We start from the raw sequence: 25,828 nt of genomic DNA, 5'->3' as shown, positions 1-25,828 counted from the left end.
TACTCAGACAACGATATAACCGGAGAGTTAGCCACGGAAATAGGTACTTATGCAATTTATAGAGCAACGTAATCCCTCTAGTTAGTGTGCCATACTAACATTATTAATTAATCCGGTCGCCTGGCAGCAGTTCAGCGGTGGGTGTGAGAGTGGTTGGGCAACAAAGTGGTTGTAAAATCAATTGAAGGTGTGCAATTTATAGAGCTCTGTGTTTGGTGTGATATTATAGCTAATTATGTATTTAATTCAAATATAACAATGCCAGGCGTTTTTGCTTTACGTATATAATCCACTCGTACTTTTCGCAATCGTACTTTTTGTACTCTGTCACAGAATAAATAATAGTACTACTCTGTTCGATTACGCCTAGGTATGTGTTAAGGAAAAGTAGAAGACATATACAACTATGCGTGAAGCAATTGTGAGTCAGGTGGAATTTGCTCATGGTCTTCCTGCAGGCGCTCAAGTGGTTTGTGTACTTTCATCACCTGACACTACTATTCCCCCAAATAAAACGCCTGGCATTGTTATATTTGAATTAAATATATAATTAGCTATGATATCATTTTACAACCCCTTTGTTGCCCATCCACTCACACACCCACCGCTGAACTGCTGCCATGCTGGATTAATTAATAATGATAGTATGGCCCACTAACTAGAGGGATTTCGTTGCTCTATAAATTGCATAAGTACCTATTTCCGTGGCTAGCTCTTAGACTAATATATATAATATACAAATACTTAAATACATAGAAAACATCCATGACTCGGGAACAAATATCTGTGCTCATCACACAAATTAATGCCCTTACCGGGATTCGAACCAGGACCGCGGCTTCACAGGCATAGGGTGACTACCCATTAGACCAGACCGGTCGTCAAAACATATATATGTACTTACATAAGAGAATTTGGGACGTTAGCCGCGTACCCTGCCTCGTTTCCAGCCTTGGCCACCGGTGGACTTGATCACTTTATCTTTAGTGTATGACATATATTTCAATTTATAAGAACTGAAACAAACTACTAATGATGTCGCGGGGTAAACTATAAAAATACTAACGCGTTGGCCACATTGCGCGACTGGCTCCGGCTAAGGCAGGGAAGGCTAGATGGGAACGAAAGGTCCGATCGCTGTGTCTCGCTACAACCTATGGTTGTCGCCTTAGCCGAAGCCAGTCGAGCAATGTCATGGCCAAGCCGTAAGGCTAAAGGCTTCGTCACACAGGCGCGTTTTCCGGGCGGGGCGTTAGCGGGGCGCGCCGCTTTTACATATAAAACGCTCACGCCCCGCCCGGGAAACGCGCCTGTGTGACGGAAACTTAAGCGTATGCTGAGACGCAGGCGACGTAGGTCACGCAGCGCAGCACAGAGCGATTTTTGTAAAGTATAGAACGTCCTTTAGGTACGCACACTCCAGAGTAAGGACGTTCCATACTTTACAAAATCTGCTCTGTGCTGCGCTGCATGAACTGCGTCGCCTGCGTCTCATAATACGCTTAGCCTAGTGGCATTATTCATAAAAGTGTTACTGCCCTGAATTAGCTATGAATCGTTTGTCTTTATCTGTCATTTTGACTTAGATAAAGATAAGATAAAAGATAGTTTATTCAAGTAGGCATAATTACAATGCGCTTATGAACGTCAAATAAAGCTAGGTAGACCGGCTCCCTTCGGATTTGAAAGAAAGGGATAAAAAATTATTTAACTAAATCAGGTCCGTAAAGTTTTATGAATAAGGTGGTAAGTACATATCTTGTCAAATAAAAATGATATTTTTGATAAAAAAATTTATTGCCGACTATAAAGGCCCCTGTACACAATGGGCCATCGCCGGCCAAACCAAGGGACGCAGCCATGCGGTAGAATGAGATAGCAATATCACTTGCTCCCTCTAACGCATAAATGCGTCCCCCAGAATGGCGCATTGTGTACTGGGGCCTTAACAGGCAATTAATACCTACTCATAAAAACAATTTCTAAGAAACCCAAACACAAATTAGGTTGCTTTATATATATCAAAGAGTTTCTTTGCCCGCATCCTGCGTCCATCATCAGATATTCGGTGGTACCATAATATTGCGTTATCAGTTATCACCCAACTTAAATAATGTATATTAAGTTTTAGCTCAATCGAATAAAGAGACGTGGGGTCTAATTTATCTTGTAATATGTACTTGATACATACATTGCAACTTAAAGGTTTGTTAGAATAGTAGTTTATGCAACAGTGATATAATAAGGGTTCTTAAAATTCAAGGGTCGAAGTTACAAAACGAGACGTAGTCGAGTTTTGTAAAAAAAGACCCGAGAATTTTAAGAACCAATTATGAGCTGTTGCATACATTACTTTTTCTATGACAGCAAAAAAAAAAAAAAAAAAAAAAAAAAAAAAAAAAAAAAAAAAGAGTTATAAAAAAAAAGAGATTATTAAAAAAAAAGAGTTATTATTAAAAAAAAAGAGTTATTATTAAAAAAAAAGAGTTATTATTTCAAAAAAATTGAGTTATTATTTAAAAAAAAAAGAGTTATTATTGTAAATGAAAACATACCTCTTTCAATCAAGATGATCGGAACTTGTATCTTTAAAAAAAATAAAGCAGTTGTATTATACTCATAAGATGACTGCTAGCAGTCATCTTATGAGCCTATAGACAAAGCATTCAAATGACATTGCTTTAGATATCACTGTCAGTCATTTAATTGACACATTTAAGTGCTGGAGTAGAAAAAAAACCTTTTAAATACCACTGTAATAGTTTCACCTACATATGCTTAACAAATAAACACTTTTACTATTGACTTCGAAATGCATGGACGTGCCTGCTGAGAAGTGTGTTCCAGGCAGAAAGTCAGAACTTTTTTTTGGCGCACTCTCTCGTTCTATAGCTAAATATTATGACTATCCCTTTTCTAAATAAGTCATTAAATAATTGAGGCTGCAGATTTTAGTTAATTTCTATCGTGTCCTCGATAACTTGAGTGTCCTCCAATATGTTATGACTGAAACAGAAACAAATAGATTAGATGAGGTCATGATTCTATAGTGGCGCAGGCTAGTACAGAGGTTCATTTGCAAATTATAAGAAATTAATGTCATTTTTAGAAAGCTGTCGTTTTTAAGTCAGGGGGATTTTATAGTTTCATTGGTCCGATTTCGTTTCGACTGAAAATAAATTAAATTTTGTTCCAGTAACTATTAATCCGTTATTTAAAGCATTTTTGTTATTATTATTTTATTAAAGAGTACCTATTATGTATTAAAGTGTAGTCTATGCCACCTGCGGCATAAAAACATACCAATGAACATCTTATTCAACAATATTTGTCTCAGTAGTTAAGCTTTTATGCTCGGGTAATACACGACACAAACATACCCACACACATACATACATACCTACATACATAGGCTGCTAAAATCATAATTCTTCCCATTGTCACGTATACAATCAAACCACTTAGGGTATTGCAAATGAAAACATTTAAAATAAGAGTACCTACTTAAATCTTTCAATTAAACTGCTGGCAATACACACTAGGCTATGCCTGCGCAGTTTAGCATGTACACTGTACAGTTCAACTGCACAGGTAAAGCCGGTTTGGAAACTGCAGTCGAATGCCTTTTTACCTGTGCAGTTAGACTGTACATAAAAATTAAATATTAATAATATTTTATCCTTATGTCTTAGATTCATGGCACAAAGTGTGGTGGTGTTTTTCTTTTGTCAATACACTTGAATTCTTACATACAAAACCAGCTTCTACAATATTCAGACAGGGTAAAAAAACAATTTTGAAAGTGAGGTCTACGGGTTCCAAAGTTTTTAATTGTTGTTACAATCATTATGACCTTTTTCTGCAGTGTGAAAAAAATGTCAATTGGTAGTTTAGTAGTGTATCTTTCAATGTTGTTAACTCTAGTTTACCAAAAACAAGTATAACAAACTAGAACTTTCTAGTTAGGTAATTAATCTACAGTTGGATCAACTTTTACAACATCCATTGTTGCCATGACAACTTCATGCAATTATAGTAGTCATAGAACAGTTTTTAACAAACTTTTGTCACTTAGTAGAACATAGTCATAGTAGAAGATCAGTGTCAATAGTTTTAAATGGCACAATAAACTCTTCATGATTTTAGTTTAAGAAAGGTGTACTTACATCTCCAATCCTTGATTCTTCTGGATCCATTTTAGACAAGCCAGTTCTCCCGGTAATTGGTTGAGTTACCGCTCACTGCTAGCGGAGCCTGGGTTGCTGCCACATTGATTTTTCTAACTTTGCAGCTCAATTAACGACAAGTCTGACAATAAAAATAGAATTTATAGATAATTGACACATTTAACAGCTAAATTGTATTCAGTGATGACTTGATGACCCTACCTGCAACGGTAGTTAGAAACTGGATTTGGGCTAATATCAACAAGATAAACAACAAACATTAACACATTAACTGCCAGCGACTCACTAGGGGAGTTCACTGTTCGTAGGCGCTTTTTGCTACATACGGTTTTTCCCGTGTTATCGGCTACACTCGTAGCGCGTAGCTCGCGCTGGCACTGAATGTTTTAAGTAATGCTAAGTTATGGATGTTTCTTGTGTCCATACTACAAACTTTGCTTAGTTTGAGATGAGGTTGATCTGTATTAATTATTAGCATAGTACTTACCGACTTCCATGCCTGCTGCCACTGATGCCACTGATCTGTACGGATCGTGCTCTCATAGAACTTGTATGCAGCACTGCACTTATCTCTGGCTTCCGAGAGGCTCATGGTCCTCCCTGTACTCCCTGTAGGCGAACAGGGGATGCTGAGTTATATATTTTGCTAGCATTTTCTTCTGCGTCAAAGAATCGACTGAAAAACATATTCATGACAAAATCAGTTATGATCAAACGAATTATAACTTTTTCTGTAAATAAATTATTGGTTTTTAGAGAAACTTACATTATGCGTGGCATTTTCTTTAGATTTCACAGCAAATCAGTATTTTTCTTCAACTTGGTTTGTATTCTGATATTTTCACTGATCACGCGCGTACGCGATGCTTGTCAATGTCAAATTATTGTCAATTGACTCAATTGTCAAACACGATTATCCGTGCATGTTATAATGTAGGTCAATTTGTATAAAGCTGTCACTCATTTAAACACTTTTCAATTTGGAAGTGTAGTAATAAAATTGACTATTCATGTTCAAACTATGTCCGACACACGTCCGACATATGAATAAGGGCAGCCATTGAATAGATTTTTCATAAGCTCTACGCATAGACAGTCGTGGTCACTATCGTATGATAGTCGATAACTTTATTCAATATCGACGTGGTAGGCTTATCGTAGCTCGGGGCCATGCTCAGCGATATGACAAATTTACCAATAACGTTAGAAGACAACGTATCATACCACGTGCAATATGATACGCCCGTGCTAAGCCCGCAGAAGTATCACTGTTGACAGCTGACAAATAATCGGCCTGATTCTAATCTCTAATTTTAATAAACGTCAAAAATCTGTTCCCGATACGATATTGATCAGATCTTGATAAAGCAACAAGATATATGCTCCTGAAATAGACAATTAATTTTCCTTTGGATTGTAACTACGGTAGTTAATTTAGTGCACGGCACTGTAGTTAAAAATCCCACTATATTATTCAGATACAAAAATAAAAAAAATGGTTTTGATACAAATATTATTTTCTGACAACCCTTTTTACTACACTCTAACTATACACTTAAAAGAAGACACTGACAAATGGACATATATATTTAATCACATCAACTTATGTTTTATTTACAGTACCTACATATATTATGATGACTAAACTGTATATGTAAACTTTTTAATCCTAAGGCTCTCATTAAATTCGAATCGAGGTCGTAGCGTTGCGATGTAGGTAGGGTGTAATATCGAATTCCTACTCCCTAAAGCCCCACATGAAAGGGTTTTTAACTATGCGTAGGTATATTTTCTGTGAAATTTTATCGATTGACTGTAAACTATCTTTAGGGCGTACGAGAAATGGCGCGCTTTAATGACTATTTGCTGGTTTACGGCAGAAAAGGGTACCTAGTATTGAATTTTATTACTTTTGAACCGCTTTATTAACTGCCGGTCAACATTTGACGACAGCGGGCGGTATCTTAAAATATTTTAAGCTAACGGCACTTTAAACTAACAATCGAAAATACTAACGGCCGAGTCGAACAATGATTATGAGATGTCAGTCTCAAAAGTGTCATTGAGGTGAAAAATAGTATTGGTTTACAAATTAAAGGGCTTAAATTTCTTTTTACATACATACCTACTAGTCTTAATCATAAACTACCCTTTTCTTAGTCATAGTACGAGATTAGTTAGGTTCTATACTTACCTAATCCTATTAAGTTAGTATAATATTTTGATCCTGTATGGCTATTTATTTATGATCATTATCATTATGGCTTACCTACAAATATAAGGCATTTCTACAACTCAGAAACATTGAACCCTGAATCCCTTAAGTAAAGCAAATATGTATTTTCTTAAATAACTTAAGGGCATTTGTTATATCCATCGAAACCTTTTTATTTCCCCAAAGGAGTTCTGGGAAACCGATACAAAATCTACGTGTCTAAATATACGAATATGTATTATTTTATGATAAAGGAGGCAAAAGACCAGACGAATCGCCTGATGGTAAGCGATTACCGTCGCCCATGGACACCCGCAACACCAGAGGGGTTGTGTTGTAAGTGCGTTGCCTTTAAGATGAGAGTACGCATTTTCCTTGAAGGTTTGAAGGTCGTATCGGTCCAGAAATATCGCAAGCAACAGTTCATTCCACATTTCACACACACAGGAGACAGAAAGACGGGAAGTTTCTGGAGAAACGCACAAAGGTCTGCCAACCATCTAATCTATCATAATTCATAGCATTATACATAGCAGTAGGTATAGCTTCTTAGATTACGATTACACAATGAAAAGGATTATTTAGTAGAAGTATTTGCATAGGGAGCGTCACCACCACAAGTTTACGCCCCACTGCAAGTCATAGACCTTTTGTTGTTCAAGAGGGCTTGGGTTATAGTTCCAATTGTTTAACTACGGACTAATACACACAGAACTTTGAATTCCTTCGCAGATATACGGTTTTCTTGCACTATTTTCCTTTACTGAAGAGCTACTGGTTACTAACAAAAGATATTTAGTGGGTACAAGTTTCGAGAAACTCACTGCTAGGTACCGTTTGGGGTACAAATCCGAGGTATGAAAGCCAGGCACCTACCATTCAATTCTAGTCATATTTTTGTGTTTTTTAAGGCATGAAACATTTGTTACATTTTTTCTAGTTATAAATATGGTAATTAGATAATTAAATTGACCAAAATAATCTTCATCTGATCATTTGTGTTTATACGAAATAACTATTTATTTTTCCTAAAACATTGCGTTTTCTTTTCAGATTTACCACGCCTAACCCCTGCATCAGGTCAGTACAAATCCTTTCAAGAAATTAAGAATTAGGCTATAGCTACTTTATTAGCTAGACCGGCAAGACCCTTTGAATCTATTTAAAGGGGAAAAGTGGATACTCATATTTTGTGTACGAGAAGGTAGACAAGTCTCCGCTGCTCCGGAGCCGTATAAATACACTTTGTAATCTTATTCTCGCTGAGCTTCGCTGAAACTACTTTAAAACATAGATGACTGAGTTAATTGCCTTATCACAGGTCATATAACCGGCACATTTCTTTAGTTAGTGTAAAAAAAATGAGCGGCGACTTCCTCTTTTAACTAGTGATTATTACGCTAAAATGAACAGGATTCATTATTATAGCGGCCCACTATTCGCTTGGTTCTCTGTATAAATAGGTCGAAGTTTAGATATAGTATTCAGACTGGTTCAGGCGGAGTATGTCACTTTCTTAGGACGTCACATTCTGAGTTTGTCACTTTCTGACTTTGTCACTTTCTGAGATCGTCACATTCTGAGTTCGTCACTTTCTGACTTTGTCACTTTCTGAGATCGTCACTTTCTGAGTACGACACTTTCTGAGGACGTCACTTTCTGAGTACGTCACTTTCTGAGAACGCCACTTTCTGAGGACGTCACTTTGAGTTCGTCACTTTCTGAGTTCGTCACTTTTTTAGCATAGGTACGATTTAACAGTATAATATACCTGCACGAAAGATGTATACTGCCAGCAACCAGATTAGCTGTTCGACATACGGTCGCTTTTATATCCTACATACCAACACCAATCTTTGTTTGCCTTACGCCTGACTGGTAGAGAATTCCATTTGGCCAAACGTCCTATGTGTCGTGCAATAAAGTGAAAATAGAGAAATAAATAATAATAAAAAACAATCTAATTATGTTTCAATCAGAGTATTTAATTCAGAATAAGTACTTAGAAACTACAAGCACCAAAACATTTAGCCACAGATTGGAGTTAGGCCGGCAACAGCTTCGATTCAATACACATAAATGTTTCGCACAGTAGGAACCATGATTTTATCATTCGCCGCTGTGATTAGCTCGTGAAGGTATCACGGCAAGCTCGCTGACACCAGTAGAAGGTCATTCCAACATATTTACATTTAAACGGACTGCCGCTCCTTCCGTGATAACATATTCTTCAGCATACCGCGTCTTCTGTATGTCTAGACCCCGGACTTTTGTCGCAATGACGTCACAATAGGGTAGTCTGGGGAGTAAATGGAGCGGTGTTAATTAATACGCTTATGTTAATCAGGCATCTACGGTATAATTATTACCTATAAGTTAATTGTCAATTGATTAATATACCGATATGGACGTTGTTCTTTCGGTAACTGACTCTCCGTAACAAATCAAAAGTTTGCGGTGAGCCTACGTCTTCTATCAGAATATTATCCTTTTCAAAAAGGAAAATCTTTCCACCTCGATAGATGTTATTGGTAGGTTGGTACATATTTGAAAAGTTTGCTTTTATCAAAGCAGGAGTTGTAACGGTTCCTTGGATTTATTTGTATTAACTTATAGATGATTTATATCGTGATTATTAAATTTTTATTAATACAGCCGTATTAATTAACACCGTTTCATTTACTCCCCAAACTACCCTATTGTGACGTCATTGCGTCAAAAGTCCGGGGTCTGGCATGTCTCCATAAACTCAAACGTCTTTTTTTCTGATGATAGTGTAAATTTTGGATACCTATCTGCGTATAAAATCAGCATTGCAGTTTTGTTTCAGACAATATTTCTTCTCGTGTCATCTGTGGAGAATAGGCGTCAATGGATTTTTTCTTCAAAGCGTTGCCGAATTTCAGAATATATGTTCAGCCATCAATCACTTCTGCGTATGGAGTGATCCATACTCTCATAGTTCTCATGTTCTTTATTTGTTTGTTTTCTTCCTATATAGGTTACACGATGAATTTTTAAATTATTATTACATTATACTTTTAGCCTGACAATAAAAATCTAGCATGTCGCCGATTTGACATCGCTGATTTTTTTTCTATTTAAAATGCGAAACTACAAAAAGGTTATATATAAGTAGTTTGTCAAAGGACTGTCTCATTTCAAACATAGACAGAGATAATCATACTATCTTTGTCTTACTCTAGTACTAGCACCCAATAGAAAAGGATGAGTATATTTTGTATTGTTCTTATTTAATGACAAATTGGTTTGACCAACTATACTTACAGTCCGTTAACTCTCAGAATCTTGGAGGATATAATCAAACGGAGACGCCATATCTGTAATTTTCTGTACAAAACAGTCTGCCGATTTTTGCGGGGGAGGGGAACGTCAAATGTATGCGTAACGTAAAAATAGCCATGTCGGATAAACGTCAGTCCATACATTGTGTATGACCGTTGGCCACCTATTTTCGACAGAGGGGAAAGCCTGTTAATGGCTACTCCGTTTAGTTGTATCCTCCAAGCTCAGAATGAACTTCGTTTTTCGGGTAAAATCGGACGTAATCGCGTAATAGAAAATAGAAAATATATTTTTTAATGTTGATCCTAGCGAAAAAAAGTAGCATTTATTTTATAAGAAATCTCAAATAGATTATTTACGTAAAAGATAATTTTTTGCTGTGGGCTACCGTTTACGAGTTATTTACGAATAACTAAAAAATAACAACCTTAGAATAAATTATACGTGACTTTCCCACTTTAATATATTTTAAAACATTGATCCTAGCGAAAAAGTGTACTGAATCTTTTTAGGACATCGTGGTTTGTACCACCTTGTATAGAGTAGTTAATACCACCATAACTAGTAGGTAACTATATTATTATAACTAGGTAGTAGGTTACCATATTTACAAATTATTGTTTTAATTTATTCTTTTATTTTAAAGTAAATCTGGGGGCACGGCAGTGCCCCCGCCAAGTCGAGCGCGAAGCAAACACTGCCGTACCATCCTTTACTGGAACCATTTCGCCGCATTTTCAAGCCCCTATTTGAGAACCTCTGGATAAGACCAGAACGCAGAAATTTTCGTCATCCAGTAAGCTATACACATACTTAAAATCCAAAATTTCAAGTCTGTAGGTCATTCAGTTCCGAAGTTAAGCGAAAGCAAAGTTTCGCATTTATGACACTCATTCATTCACTCATGATCATCAGAATAGAATTAGTACTTCCCATAAACTCAGAGAGCTGAAATTTGGTACAGAGTTAGGGTTTAATGGCCACATAAAGGGTAAACCTAAAAATATTGCAATATCAGTCACGTTTTAAAGATCTAAGAACTGCATATGTAAGTTTGTAATCCCATATAAATATATGATATTACAAAGTTACTGTTGCAGTTTCTACAAATAGTAGGTAAAGTAAGGTACACTACGATGCACGATGTGAGTATGAATGAAGATATGTTTAGTTATGATATGTGTATACATAGTATGGGTATGAGTACCCGAAAAGAAGGACTGCCTACAAAAAGAGATGAGATCCCATCAAAAACATAACATGTAAAAAGGTGCAAGTCTCGCAACACTTTTACTACAAAAAAGTTTTGAGATGTAATGTGAAACCAAGTCGATTATTTTAATCAGTACCGTACTCGTAAATATGTGTAATGCTCAAACTGCAATTAGCGCTAGCGTTATGTTCAATTAGAATTATTTTTAATAGGTGACGATGATCCTTTTGTCATTATGCAGCCGTGCGATGGCCAAGTCATTATACGTATTACAAATTAAAGATATCTTATTGATACGGTTTTAACACCCCCTGGCACTGATTAAAATAACCGACTTGGTTTCACATTACATCTCAAAACTTTTTTGTAGTAAAAGTGTTGCGAGACTTGCACCTTTTTACATGTTATGTTTTTGATGTGTTTGAATTAAAACTAGAGATAAAATAAAAAACACAAACTATAAAATATACTTACTTACCTACAAAAAAAATGTGACTGTTATTACCACTCTATATAATTTCAGCCAGAAGTAGTAAATGATGGTGTGACGTTCTGCTTTCAAATTCTGATTCTATTTTATATAGAATATGACAAAAACTCAAATAGCAATATAGTCATCAACCAAATATTAAGCATAACGTCATTAAATTAGGGCTTATTTTACGTTGAGACAATAGGTATCCCTAACTTTTTGCGGTAAGTTTAAAGTGAGTGAGTAAGAAAGCAGAACAGCAGTATCACCTTCGCGTGTTACCGCCGATATCCGATGTAAGTATCTTTCTAAAATCCGAAGGTCATTAGAGTTAACGAACTATAGATAATATGTTGCGCTAGCTTCGACCCGCGACTTCATCTGCGTGGAAATATAATGATGATGATGATGATTTATAAACAATAATTAGGTCCTTCCCCGGGCCTCAAATCACATCCATACATAATTTTATGTAAATATAAATAGTGAGTTACTGAAATGTTCTGCCGCCAGAGTACAGCACAAAGAGTAGTATAATATACAGCTCAAACCATAGCGTAACTTATATAGACTCTGTACGGAAAGAGAAGAGTCGTGGAATGTATATTGACTATATTGTATAGGGCCCAATACATTCACGACTCTTCTCTTTCCGAACAGTACGGTTACCATCAGACTTATCTTGGTCTAACTCTAAAGTCTCTACGGAAAGAGAAGAGTCGTGAAACGTTGATTGATATTTGATATTTGATAATTGAAAGTTTTAGTAAAAAATGCTACCTACTGTGTGAAGTATGTAGAAGTAATGAAAGAACTAAGCAAAATGGTGTTCTGTATGTTTTGGAATAGAGAAGTGAATAAAACTATATTTTATTCAAACAATGATTTTTTTTTAATTCTCTTATGAATGACACCTTTCGACACCGGTATTTGGTCGATCGACTTAAACGAGTGCACTTACTTTTAAATAATATTTGGCGTGACGTGACGTAACGTTCAAGGTCACAAGCAGACTCGAAACGTCAGGCCAAAATATTAAAAGTTACTGCAATGTCTCAATTATGCATATTATCGATAGAAACAGAAACATAATAATTGACACTACTGCGAATACTTATTTATTGAATCAACCACTTCCTCCCAAAATTCTTCGATGTCCTCTTCTGCGACGCCATTTATTAAATGTCTAGAAACAATATAGCTTTATTATTATGAACACAAGAACAATTTGGCAGGACTAATAGTCATATTTTAGTTCTTTATTTTCCGTAGACACAGCACCACCACTTTTTACACCTGAAAAACCAATTACTTTTAGGGATAGCTCGGGTGAATTATCGCTTAATTTTTTACACAAACTTTTCCTGGTAATTGAGCGCAGTTTTACCTTTTGTTTTATTAGATCAATCACGTAAGCTAATTGTAAATTGGTGCTCTTCTAGACTTCATACAATACCATCTAATAAATATGTACTTAATAATTAATATGGAAACATAATCCATAGCGACTCTATTCATTCCATATTCGTTCGCTATTCACTTTTGACGTAAGTCATTTGGGTATGTTACAATTAGAGTCATTGGAATAAAAAGTTTTTACTGTATCGCAGTTCTTTTTGCAATTTTGATACTTAGTGTTTAAAACAGTATGTCGTTAGTGGTTTGAATGTTTTTTTTTTGAAGTGAGCGTTATTACCATCAACAGGAGCATCGTGGAAAAGTATTTTGCTGCCATACTTTTTTGTTTGGCTCTAGACGTCCATTTATAAAATGTCATTCATTCTATGTAATGGCGTGGGATGTGTTGATTTGGTTTAATTACTCTTTAACTTATTCTCGTTACTAAAAAGTGTCCCTTGGAATCGAATATATGTATGACATTCTAAGAAATATGATTAAATTTATCGTATAGGTATATAGCATGCTTATCGAATGGTAGGCCAAATTCGGCATGAATATGATTTGAGGCCCGGGGAAGGACATAATTATTATCATCATCATATTTCCACGCAGATGAAGTCGCGGGTCGAAGCTAGCGCACCATATTATCTAATTATATTTGGAACTATACTCATCCTTTTCTTTTGGGTGCTAGTACTAGAGTAAGACAAAGATAGTATGATTATCTCTGTCTATGTTTGAAATGAGAGTGTCCTTTGACAAACTACTTATATATAACCTTTTTGTAGTTTCGCATTTTAAATAGAAAATAATCAGCGATGTCAAATCGGCGACATGCTAGATTTTTATTGTCAGGCTAAAAGTATAATGTAATAATAATTTAAAAATTCATCGTGTAACCTATATAGGAAGAAAACAAACAAATAAAGAACATGAGAACTATGAGAGTGTGGATCACTCCATACGCAGAAGTGATTGATGGCTGAACATATATTCTGAAATTCGGCAACGCTTTGAAGAAAAAATCCATTGACGCCTATTCTCCACAGATGACACGAGAAGAAATATTGTCTGAAACAAAACTGCAATGCTGATTTTATACGCAGATAGGTATCCAAAATTTACACTATCATCAGAAAAAAAGACGTTTGAGTTTATGGAGACATGACAGAAGACGCGGTATGCTGAAGAATATGTTATCACGAAAGGAGCGGCAGTCCGTTTAAATGTAAATATGTTGGAATTACCTTCTACTGGTGTCAGCGAGCTTGCCGTGATACCTTCACGAGCTAATCACAGCGGCGAATGATAAAATCATGGTTCCTACTGTGCGAAACATTTATGTGTATTGAATCGAAGCTGTTGCCGGCCTAACTCCAATCTGTGGCTAAATGTTTTGGTGCTTGTAGTTTCTAAGTACTTATTCTGAATTAAATACTCTGATTGAAACATAATTAGATTGTTTTTTATTATTATTTATTTCTCTATTTTCACTTTATTGCACGACACATAGGACGTTTTGCCAAATGGAATTCTCTACCAGTCAGGCGTAAGGCAAACAGAGATTGGTATTGGTATGTAGGATATCAAAGCGACCGTATGTCGAACAGCTAATCTGGTTGCTGGCAGTATACATCTTTCGTGCAGGTATATTATACTGTTAAATCGTACCTATGCTAAAAAAGTGACGAACTCAGAAAGTGACGAACTCAGAAAGTGACGTCCTCAGAAAGTGGCGTTCTGAGAAAGTGACGTACTCAGAAAGTGACGTCCACAGAAAGTGTCGTACTCAGAAAGTGACGATCTCAGAAAGTGACAAAGTCAGAAAGTGACGAACTCAGAATGTGACGATCTCAGAAAGTGACAAAGTCAGAAAGTGACAAACTCAGAATGTGACGTCCTAAGAAAGTGACATACTCCGCCTGAACCGACTTACATGGAAAGTTTCTAAAAGTCATGCTTTAAATGAATACGACCCGGCCAGATAAGCCTTCACAGCCGTACCGCTCTCAATGATTTGCCTTTTACTATAGGTATCTTTTGTACCTCCAGTCGTAGTAGGTATTCAATTCATTTCTAACGACGTTTCGCCTCTTCGTCGATAAAACCCTTTTATCTTTTGTTGCCTTTGTTTGAGTTAAAAACCGAAAAGAAAACTTTATCACACAATTCAGTTTACTTTTTAAATTGACTCTTATTTAAAGACCTTGATGCATACCTATGTATTGAGTATATTTGTAAGACAAGCATTGAATTACTACATTACATATATAAAAACTGGTATTTATAGTAAGAACACGCATCTTAATGTGGTTAATTTAAAACGAGTCGTAAGATAAAACCAAACAAAATAGGTTGACACAACATAATTTTAGTACCTAATAGGTCGTTTTGTAGGAACTGAAATATAAAGCAACGTCGTTTGACCTTATTTTACGACAACAACATTTAAAATATAGTTATATACAGTCAGACAAACTTTTATGTTAGCAGAGCACCCTACGCGTAATAGTTTTGCCTTTTGCTGACTTAAATCTTTACATATTTAATTAAGTCGCTTTAACTTCACGCGTCCTTTCTGAGGACTACGCTTCCCGACAAGGCGTTGGATATAGAAAGTACTTCATGTAAACTACCCGTCGTGCAGGGACGATGTTGTAACACTGTTCTCGAATCACAGCCAAACTCGTGATCCGGATGGGATTACATGTCAAGTCCGCAACCCACGGCTTGCGCGGGGCAGAACACAATACAATATGTTAAATGGGTTGCATTGCAATCTAAATAACCGTGCCAAGTTGATGTTGTTTCTATGGATTTCATTTTGACGACGAAACAGTTTAAAATAACTAAAACCGTGGCTCGCGTATGCACGTACCTACATAAATTATATTGTAACATTGTGCAATTAAGTACGTGCATTCTAAGACTAGTAGTGATTACACTGATTACAGAAGTAAAAATGCTTTCAAAACTAGAAATGTTCAATTACTTTTAGTACCTACTCGTAGTAGTAAACGAGAGATATGTCTATCTGTAAATTGTTATTCCATCCGCTACAATTGTAGATAATGTTGATTACTGTACCATAGTTATTTACTACTATTGACATTTTGAAAAAAAACCTTATAGAATCTCTAGCTTAACTTGTCAAGTTTTTCTGAAACCACTTAAAAACTGGAGGTTTCAATAACCGTCCATAAATTACGCCAAATTCAGTTTGAAGGCTCTCAGCGATTAGGTATTATAAAATCAATTAGCAGAGCTTCATCAAACTCCGCATTATTAGTTATAAGACAATCACGAAATGATTATTTTTCTCATCAATCTCCGTCCGAGAATCCGAGGCCTGAGTGCCCGAATATAAGAGCTCGTAGAATGCTCGAGCCTGCCGAGTGATTTTTTTAAGGGATTTATTTATTGAACGTTCGTTCCCCGTTCCCTTAACAATGCCCGGAGATTTCGCCTCTTGACGCTTCAATTTAAATAACAGATTATTAATGGAAACTTTTTTACTAATTGAATTAAGATTACATAATCTGCTTAAACCATGACTCTTCTGTTCCGTCGTCACGAAAAAACTAGGTGCCGTACTCCATTTAGATTGAATGCCATTGCCTTGGAAACTCGTCCGAGATAAATTAAATCGACACAAAAGAAATATCTAGCTTTGACAGCGACAGATGCAAATTGTAGCATTTTCTTTACAATTTTATAGCAATTTACCGCTTTTAAACTTGTCACGAAGCCAGGCTTGTAAAATAAACTTGGAAAGCTGTTTTTTGATCTGAAGTTAGAAATGATAGTAAAATTTTCGTTATCTTCATAGCTCTGAAAGTCTTCTCGAGGTTCATAAAAACTGATGAATTTTCATAAAACAGCTTCTGGTACATGAGTTGCAGGCGTATGGTACATATGTACAAACCATAGCGCGCGTCACGTGTTTTTACTATCGCTGGCTAAAAGTGAGATATTGCGATACCAGTAACAATAATACACCTGCTGGCTAAATTTTTTTTTTCAAAAACAATGTATGGAGTAGTGTCCGACCGAAGGTTCGGTTTCGGTTTCGGTTTCGGCCAGTTTCGGCCAAAAAATCATGTTTCGGCCGTAGTTTCGGTTTCGGCCAAAAAACGGCCGAACCTTTCGGCCGGGCCGAAACATACGCAATGGTACTTCGTTCTATGAAACTAAACTATGTGACAAAGACCAAAAGTTGTGGAACAAGTAGGACTGTTGTCCTACTTGTTCCAAAGACCAAAAGACCAAAGACTAAAAGTTGTGGAACAAGTAGGACAACAATATTAATACATATACTGATTTATGTATACAGAAATTAATCGGTTTATTATTAAACACAATTCCACTAATGATGGGGCCACTGAACGGTCGACGCAGTCTTAAGAGGCTGTCAATACCTAAAACGCGCACACTGTCTAATTGTATCGTAGTAAATGAGATAGCACTGTCGCATGTTACTGGGCTGGGCCTGGGCAAGGGTAATAAGAAAACTCATCATCTTCCTCGCGTTATCCCAGCATTTTGGCCACGGCTCATGGGAGCATGGGGTCCACTTGACAACTAATCCCAAGAAATGGCGTCGGCACTAGTTTTTACGAAAGCGACTGCCATCAGACTGACCTTCCAATCTAGAGGGTAAACTAGGCTTTATCGGGCTAGTCCGGCTTCCTCAATGGTTAATATCAAATGATATTTCGTACATAAGTTCCGAAAAACTCATTGGTACGAGCCGGGGTTTGTAGTGTTTGTACCTGCGACATTTGGATTGAAAGTCGCACGCTCTTACTCACCGCTAGGCCACCAGCGCTCAAGGGAATAATAAGAAAACTATTGAAATAAAAATAAATGTGGATTATTTGTGTAATATTACTCGTTAGCGGTTTAGGTATAAGTAAATGTTTTGACAAATTGATTTTAATTTCAGACATATGTGTCTGAAATAAAGACATTAGAACCGTTTAATGGTGATTTTAAGACCAATCTTTGCAATTATTTTCTATCGAGCCGATGTCGTTCAATCATGTATCGAGTGCGGCCACGGTCTTAAAATATAATAAATATTAACATAGGTATAAATATATTTTTTGCTTTACTAAATCAAATCGTTTTTCTTAAAAGGGGCTACCTGCGGTTTTCATCGATTTTTGACAAGTTTTGAATCGTACATATCTCCTACTTTTGCACTACAGATAGATTTTTATAAGACAAACGGCTATCGGTTCTTCAATCTCTTTATCTCCATTATTGTCTACCGGATTTTGAAAGAAATTGATACCATTTTATGATTTTTTTTAAACATTGTCTAAAAGAACACTGTTTTTCGTATCTAGATTGCTGTGAAGGATATTATAGGTACTTATACGAAATCTACATATTTGGGTTCATCTCTGACGTGTCGTAAAACGTGTCTAGTTTTATTTTAAACGAATTAACACAAAAGTTATGGCCAGAAACCAGTTTTTTGGCCTTAATGTTCAACTTTGATGCCAAATATCTCGAAGACAATGAACTTTGACGTAAATATGGAATACTATATTGCTTAAAGCCGTTGCTGTTAATATGACAAGCTACAAAAAACATAAGAAAACTAAGGGATTCAGATCGAAGGTCATTGGCGTGGCGGAGCCCCTTTAAGTAACATCCATTTCAAGGACATTGGGTGTTGACAGCCCCTTAATATGAGTTTAAAAGCGGTTTTATGACATTATTTCAACAATTTTAACAAGTCTTCAAAAGTTTCGGTTTCGGTTTCGGCCGAAACTAGACCCAAAGCCGAACATTCGGTTTCGGTTTCGGTTTCGGCAAAAAAACATGTTTCGGTCGGACTAGTATGGAGCAGGAACAAAAAATCAATCATAAAAGATCATAACTCGACTTTTTTCAAGCCAAATCCTTTGAATTTCATAGTTTAGCAACTTTAGCATAACAAATGATGAGTAAAACCCATTTCAATGAAAAACTTTAAAATGTTAATTTCTGTTTTTACCACTTTTTCATAGAAACAATTACCGAATTAAAAAAAAACCGCACCCGTGACAGAAATATGTAGTACGCCAAAAATCACATATAAATCGTTGTATAACCATCTGCGAGGATATTACGGTTTGTTTTGTGGTTTACGAAATAAATTGATTTTTTGTCCCAGCTCCATAATTAAAAAAAAAACATAACTCGAGACTATGCCAAATCGTCCCAAATTCGAAAGTTACCATAAATTGCTGGACAAAACCTATTTACAATCAAAAAAATTGAAAATAACCACTTTGGTTTCTATGTCTTATTGTCTGTCTACGAGAGCCGAATTTCAGCACACAGTGCGGCGCTGCGGCTCGGCTGTAAACTTGCACCCACGCTCAACTTGTAAGCTTCAGTTCGGAGTGCACTCAATTAAGCTGCGACTCAGCGTAGCGCTGCTCAATGCAACTTTGGAAACTTAATGTTGCAATGTTTGAAAGACGTGTTATGCATGCGGATTAAAAAAGTAAAGGCGATTTGGTCGACGGAGTGTATAGTTTGTTTGCCTCTAAATAAATGCATGGCAATTCTCTTAATTTTGTTCGTGGCGCGGGTGCGTATGCATAATTAGCTGATCCTGACCGGCTAGGCGCTTCGTTAGGGCTCATTTACACGGTGCGAGAACTCGCATGCGAGTTACATTACATTGCGTCATGTGATCGGTCGGCCTAATTGATGTAACCTCAATGGTCCGCAATGTAACTATTAAAATCGTAAACGAGTTCGCGCGCCGTCTAAACAAGCCCTAGTCTACCACAGCATTACCACTTTGTACTTTTAAGGTGAAATAAAAAACATTAAAGATAAACTGTCTACACGGTTATGCAGATGCAGATTGAGCCAATTGTCCGTAGATCGTCGTTCCTACACAAGATTCCGCTTCACTTGATGAAAGGGCAATGGTGGACTGCTTCTTACTCAAGTCTCGTGTAATCTTTCGTCAGTATTTTTCTGTTTCAATTGCCCATACCATCTATTACGTAATTTTGCTATCTGAAGTTTTGTCTTATTTGGTTTCATGAAGTTCACTTAAACCGCATTAAATTTTGCAAGCTCCAATAAATCTAATTGGTTTTCCCAGTGATTGAAAAAACACAAAACTCAGATAGGTAGGTACCTACGTACCTTTAAACTCGATCGAAAGAATCTAAAGGGATAATAAAATTGTGTTTGGTCGGGCTTCGAGGAAACTCTATTGTTACTAGACTACTAGAGTAATAAAAACAGGTGGATTGATATTGCATGCGTATAAATTGCAATGGCACCGCGCCGGGTTCGAAAAACATACCTACCTATAGAAATATTGTAAAGCGGCCGGTTACTCAGCATGATAGCTTTTACGTCATGAAAAACTGATCCATTTTTACAAAACGTACCTTCATATTTTAAATCACAAAAAATATCACAGCCAGTGCAAAAAGCTCCACGGAGTCAAATACCATGGTAATAATCTGAGGGGCTACCGCGAAAACCGAATTTCGCATATTGCGGGGATCTTTCTCTTTTACTCCAATGAAGGCGTAATTAGAGTGACAGAAAAAATGCCCGCAATTTGCGAATTTCGGTTTTCGCGGTAGCCCCTCTGAACGTTAAAAAATCTCTTTCATTTGTCAAATTGGAATATGAGAAAAAACTCGTTGAAAAGTAAACGAGTAAATTAATGAGCGGGATGGAATTCGTTATTGAATAATTCATAAAATCCTTTCGCTTAGCATTCGGACTCAAGCTGTCAAAAACAAAATGGAAATCAACGTCACTTTGTATTTAAATCCTCGGCTGGATTACAAAACCGATAATAATCCCAATACGCCGATGGCGCCAAGTCTGCTGTGCAAACGACAAGCTACTGGACCTATATATAATGTCTCAATAATGAACAAATTTAGTTAATTAAGTTAGATTATTGTCTTTTTGCGATTGTTAGAAGAAAAATAATACCTACCATAATATCATACAATCAGCAAGAAAGTTAACATACGTAACACACGTGTTTAACCTGTGATGCCGGGGCCACACTAATGGGAAAGGCCGTTGATTATAGCGATAATGGACGGTTTTTATACGGCCACACTGGGATTTTCCCGATAATCAACGGCTTTTCCCGTTAGTGTGGCCTCGGCATTACAGATAGTTTTAGCTAGTGACTATCCGAATATTAGTCGAAAGTCAAATGAAGATCGATTACCTAGAGTTTAGTATTTAACTATAGTTTTACAACTATGTATGAACGTATACTGGATACTGTGTTGTGTCAATTTTGTGAATTAATATTTCATAGGTATTTTCCACCTGAAGTTAAAACCCAACCACATTATTTTAACATAAGCCCGAGAACAAAATACATATTAAGTAATAGAAACTTTATAAAGACTTGCGAGTTGATGGATGACAGGCTGACCACGTCCAGCACTTATGTTTATGTAATGTCACCTACATTTATTGTCTTGTTACATGTTTCATGTGTTTGTATACTGCGTATTTTGCAATGTTTAATTTCTCGGTGTATGGCTTGTCTGTAATGCCGTGTAGGTAATTGTTAAATAAATAAAAAATAAATAAATAAAAAAACCACAGAGGGTTATTCTGATTGTAATAACTGGTTATGAATTTGATCGGAATTTGTAATTGATGTGATCTGATGACTGTCAATAGTGTCGTTTCTTCAACCAAAAACAGTTGTTGACAGCTGACAGAACGTATCTAAAACAAATGCGGATCATATTCATAACCAGTTTATTATATGTATATGTACAATCAGAATAAATCTCCCGCGAACCCCGCACCAAATAAGAAATCAATGAGAATGCCATCATCCAAACCGGAATCGTGGGCGCGGCAACATTTACCATAAATTGTCTTTTGTTGATTGCTACTTATGCAAATTAAACCTCTCGAAGGAAAATCTTGCCCTTTCTTTTCGAGAAATTTCACTTCGGCCAATTCGCCATTAGGCGAGACGAAAAATGGTTGATGATTTAATCCCTATGTTAGATTATTTTGTAAATTATATCTTGAAGTTCGTTATTGCGTTGCGTGCAGAAGAGGATGAATCGCGTTTAAGACAATTATAGTGTAAAGCCTGACCAGAAATATATGATCACGCGCCATGTTGCGGAATTCCACTGGAACTATTTTCATACTGTACTGAACTGTCGTCACCCTATACATGAGAATAACAGCGCCCTCTTGACAATGATCATATATTATATTCGTGGTCAGGCTTTAGGTACCTACTGTGCCATCTGTCAAAGTCACCAGGGCCCCTATTCGACATGTGCAACTGTCAGATTTCGCGTCATTTGAAATTCAACTGCTGAAGTTCATTTGAAGTTCATCAAGTGCTGAAGTTCATTTGGTACAAACAATAATTTAACAAAAAACAACTGTGTTTTATTATTACTTTAAGGTTTATAATGGTTTGGTTTGGTTGTCACCTAACTGTGGATTGCTAATGTCAAATTTTGACAAGTAATGATTCCAAAGGTAGACTTGGTTCTCTATGACCTTCGGCACCATCTTGGAGTTTTTGACGTGCGAAAGGGTAATTTATAGCAAAGAGTAAAACTTTTTTTTTTCAGTACGTAAGTTTACATGAATTAATGACATCTTGTGAGCGATAGACCAACGAATGCGCTGTAGGCGATGCGGCGGCGAGTAGTGGAACTTACGTGACAATTTCCATCAATCAAAAAGGGACTACATTGCTGATGGTCGATAAAGGCTATTAATAATTGAATTTTAACAGCAAGAATGCCTTATTGACAAGCGATCTTTTTGTTGACCCCACACCTACACGTCAAATAATGCTTGCTCCACACATTCTCCTATAAACGCTCAAAATTGTAAAAAAATGAAACAATTTACTCATCACCTCTCTCAACTCAAGCTGCCTATTTCTAAACCACGTTAATAAACCACAAGTTGTACCTTAAGAGCCTCCTGTTGGAGCTGAGATTTAAATATTTTAGGTAAATATACCCGTCTCGCTAACGGAAGCGGCACCTAAAACTAATGCGATAAGGACAAGGTGAAAAATCCTGCGTAAAAATCTCAAATATCGAGGTCGAGTACGAAACCTCCTGTTTCCTGTTTACTTTTAACTGTTTCCTCCTCCAAAACTTAACCAATCGTAACCAAATTTGGAAATCTAAATGATTATGAAATTATCTGTGTCGGACCGTTTTGCTTTTTTGGCTAATTGATATCAGTTTTGAATACCACGCCTCTCATTGCGGCATAGTCAATTAGGCCATTTTGGCCATTTTTGAAGGGCTCTAGCGCCTTAAAAAACAAAAATATCAAAAAAAGCAAAACGGTCCGACACCGTTATTGACAATATTAATCTGTGTTAAAAAAATCATTGCTCTAGCTTCAAAACCCACGGAGGAAACAGTCGAGTACGTTTGTATGGAGAAATGACCACTCCTGTTGGCTCTTAACACATTTCGTAAACCACATATTCAGAAAAGTCCGTATTTTATTACTAAGTGGAACATGAATAGCTTGTATTACTTTTTTGGCATAAAAGTAATCTAAATTAGTCAAAATATTTTGACTAAATATTGCGCTACTGCTACCTACTATATAGGTACCTACTACCTTAGTAACTTGGTAACTTTGTCAGTCACCAACTATTTTGATGCTACCTACAAAGAGCATCAAAATAGTTGGTGACTGACAGGTCAGGCTTCGGTCTTGGTAAGTAATATAGTCAAATACAGTAGGTCATAAGACCTAACATTACTACCAAGACCTAAAAGTACCTATTGTTTAATATGTATCTACTCAGAGATGATTTTTAATTAAAGGAGATTAAATACATATATGTTATTCAACTACAAATAAAAAAATTAGATCTATTTCAGTTTACACATTTTTTTTCGTTTTGTTTAATAAAACATTAAAGTTTTTAAGCATTTAACTTTATTTAATTTTCTTCACTTTATTATTTTCTGATATTTAAGTAGGTATGGTGTTTCAGGTTGGTAACAGGAAATAAGAAAACCACACCTCTCCAAAAACTCTGCTGGTGATTCACATCTGTAAGTTTAAATATGAAACATGATAAAAACACTTAAATTAAAAACTTAATGTCTGGGAGACCGAGTTTTGCTCGGGAAACATATAATAACCCAAAAATGCGTTTTCCCAGAGATAAAACCTAGCTAGATCGATTTTGCGCCCCCGTAAACCTCCATATAGCAAATTTCATCTAAATCCGTTTAGAGCCGTTCCCGAGATCCCCGAAATATATATACATATAAATAAATAAATAAATTTACAAGAATTGCTCGTTTAAAGGTATTAAAAACTTATAAATAAATTATTAGCCCTAAATCCTGGTAGTGAGTGTAGTGACCTACCAAGTGCGGTAGGGTGCCCTTCTGCAGGCTGCCCGCTTGCCCCGCTGGATAAGAATGCTGATCCGCATCATCAAAAGCATACAGATATAAAGCGCTTTGACAGCTCCTCTTAGAGGCAACGCGCGCTAGGCCGCACGCCATAAATCTAACCTAAAGTCTTAAATTCGAGATCATGAACATGAAATATTGTTCGCTATAATATTAAAATCATAGGTATTAGACCTATGATTTTACTATTATAGCGAAAAGTTAGCAGGAGACGGCCGTGCCGTGGTCGTGATAGGTACAGCATGCGTGGACCAGACAAGCAAACCCTGAATTATGTCCCTACCTATTTGACTATACCTTTGTTCACCATTATGTTCACCTATGTATATTTACTCTTCTTTCCAAGATAATCATCTTTTTCAAGATGTAACCCGTATAATCGGGCTGTATAATTGCCTCAATTTTTTTTACACAAAGTTGTATGTAATCTTAATTCGATAATTAATGATGTTTTACATATTTATCATATACTATTTTGCAAATTTTTCTTGGATATTTGTACGTTGTTTATTTCGATTGACGATTACTATGACAGCGTTTTTTTTTTCTTTTTTGGCATTTACTACAGTAGCCAGTGTCATGTCGATATAAAAACACTTTAAAAATGGAAAGGTTGAGTCCTCAATACAGTGACATTATAACTCAAACAAGAACCATCCAAAGGGGGGTGGGGGGAAATTTCGTTATCTGCCTCTCTATCACTCTTGCATATACGAGCGAAATTTAATGGTGGCAGATAACGAAATTGGTATCGCGGCAGGCCCTCTTTAAACAAACCGCCTTGATTCATCAATGTTATATTTATTAGGAACAAACGTTGACTGCCGACTGTTCTATATATTATACTACTCTTTGCTGCCCACTTCTAGCGCTGGCGGTACACCGCGAAAATCAGTAAAATGCTGCAAATGGTGTTAAAGGTCTGAAAATCGGTACGATTGATCTTTAGGACATTTGAAACAATTTGACCCGAAGCGCCAACAAATAAAAAAAACGAGAGGAGTTATGACGTCATGTTTTTTTGTATGAAATAAAAAAAATGTTTAGAAACCTATCGTGTATGGTATTAAACGAAAGGGCTTTCTGAGCCAATGCTAAAAATATATCACATAGTTACATTTCAGTCATTTTGTTTAAATTATAATAAAAATAGTTTTCAAAACATACCAAGTTTGGGCTTCTCCAGATACAATACCATAATTTTTTTTTGTAAAATATACCTCAAATTATCCCTAATATCCTCATATCTAACCCTAATAAAGCAATTTTGAAATTATTTACATTTAGGTTTTTTTTTTAATTTTTCAATTTTACAAAGTGTAATAATAGCCCTGCCGAATTACTCAATACGAGTAATAATGTCATTCGGGTAAAATAAGAGTATTGAAACTTGCTTTTTCTACTCCCGTACTTTTATTTGTCATTTAAAGGGTCGTGCACACACCTTTAAACCCCTAACTTATAGTTATCAACACAAGTCTTTAGTCTATTCCCCAAAAAAATATTTGTGCATACACGCAGTATCTTTTTGGCACTTTTACGATACTTCGTGTAATCACCATTTAAAAAATATTGTATGGAATACAT

At 36.2% G+C, this 25,828-nt stretch overlaps 1 protein-coding gene across 2 annotated transcripts in view; it reads left to right on the top strand.

Annotated features, from left to right (window-relative positions):
* The window catches only part of LOC134662809 (CD151 antigen-like), a 227,749-nt gene that overhangs the window by 174,271 nt on the left and 27,650 nt on the right, over positions 1-25,828 (top strand). The window contains exon 1 of one of the 2 annotated variants that reach the window (XM_063519117.1): positions 7,470-7,482. The exons of the other annotated variant lie outside the window; for it this stretch is intronic. The gene's annotated coding sequence lies outside the window, so the exon portion shown is untranslated. Of the gene's footprint in view, positions 1-7,469; positions 7,483-25,828 lie in introns of those variants that run through there. 2 annotated transcript variants of the gene reach the window in all.

The sequence above is a fragment of the Cydia amplana genome, chromosome 3 (assembly GCF_948474715.1).
Source record: "Cydia amplana chromosome 3, ilCydAmpl1.1, whole genome shotgun sequence".
NCBI classification, from domain to species: domain Eukaryota; kingdom Metazoa; phylum Arthropoda; class Insecta; order Lepidoptera; family Tortricidae; genus Cydia; species Cydia amplana.
This window is presented reverse-complemented; position numbering and strand designations above follow the sequence as displayed.